Genomic DNA, 1750 nt, shown 5'->3' on the forward strand with positions numbered 1-1750 from the left:
GAGCTCATTCGTAAATTGACGTCCAGTCATTGCAGAAATATTATCTCTTTTCCTTTTTAAACGCCTTTGTCGCAAATAGAACATATATAAAAATACGACGATGAGAAGTATAGTTTTGATATGATTGTCCATGATAAACCTGTTAAAAACATAAATAAAATTAAAATATAGTCAAACACATTACCAAATAACGTTGATTGTTCAACTTCCAAAATACATAACCAAGTAGAAAACCTTCAATCGTTAACAGCCCACACACTTTTTTGATACCACTTCCAACATCCTAGATTACCAAGAAGAAGTAGTAGAAAGAACAAAAATCAAATCTATAGGGGAACATGGTAGTGTGAAAATTAGGGGTCAGAAGAGGCAGAGGAGTGAGCAGTTAAGAATTGGGTGTTGATGTGATCCCATCGACATATCTTAAAAACCGAGATGAACAAAATCGAGATGAACCAGCAAAAACAGAATCTCCAAAAATCCAGAACAAAATCTAGGGTAAACAATTTGAACGTCTATGGGCTGAAACAGCTGTACCCCAAAATCCAGATCTAGGGTTTTTTTTTCATCGGTCAATGTTTGGGCTTCAAAGAAAGGCACAAAACATTCAAGCCCAGAATCTCCAAAAATTTAGATGAACATCAAGGAAGGATTCAAACAGCAAACAGAGCACAAAAAMTTCAAGCCCAGAAAACACAACACAGTTTCAAAAATTCAGGTGAACATCAAGCAGCGAACAAAATCGACAAACAAATGCGACAAGCAGCGAACAAAATCGACAAACAAATACAACATAAAGCAACAACAAATTCGACAAACAAACAAGCAGAACTAAACAATCATCACGATGAGACTAGACAGAGGAAAGCAGAAAGAAAAAACTCAAAAAGTAAAGAACAAAGAGACAGAGTTATATGTTTTATCGGAAGAACAACTTTAGATCACAATCCACCGATCTAGAAATCGAGATCCAGCTTTAAATCGATGAAATCGGAGCTGTAGTCGAGAACAGCTTTAAATCGATGAAACCGGAAGAACTACTTTAAATCGATGAAATCGGAGCTGTAGTNATCGATGAAATCGGAGCTGTAGTCGAGAACAGCTTTAAATCGATGAAACCGGAAGAACTACTTTAAATCGATGAAATCGGAGCTGTAGTCGAGAAATCGAGATCCAGAAAGCATTGCTTCGGCGACGCAAGGAATAAGTGCTTTTCAGACTCTAGAATCCCTCTAAATAATTCAGACCTTTTGAGAGAACTTAAGCACTTAATTTTAAAAAAAAACAAATGCACTTAATGCCTCAATGTCTGACCGATTCAGACATAAGAGGCAATTAAGTGGTTTTCTTAAAAAAACAAACAGGGCCTAAGTGTTTTCCAGTTTTCCATTTATTTATAGTTTTCCCCCTAAACGTCAGGATATATATCACTTCAATATGGTCATTTTAATGATTATCCCTAATCTATAGGTATAATCCATATGAAAGAAACCCCACTTTTCCATAACCATTTACTTGCAATTTTACATATCCATATGCAACTATACAATCCCCAACCAAAGCTGCTGGAATCCATATGCAACTATACAATCCCCAACCAAAGCTGCTGGAATCCATATGCACAAACATATAAATCAAAAAACCCCAAGTTTAACAACCCTATAATATTTAACTAAGTGAAAGATCAGACACGAGAATTACATGTATTTTAGGGATGATATGTTATAAATCCTACAAATATTAGGTAAAA

Source organism: Cynara cardunculus (genome assembly GCF_001531365.2).
Source record: "Cynara cardunculus var. scolymus isolate 2C chromosome LG 1, CcrdV1, whole genome shotgun sequence".
Lineage (NCBI taxonomy): Eukaryota > Viridiplantae > Streptophyta > Magnoliopsida > Asterales > Asteraceae > Cynara > Cynara cardunculus.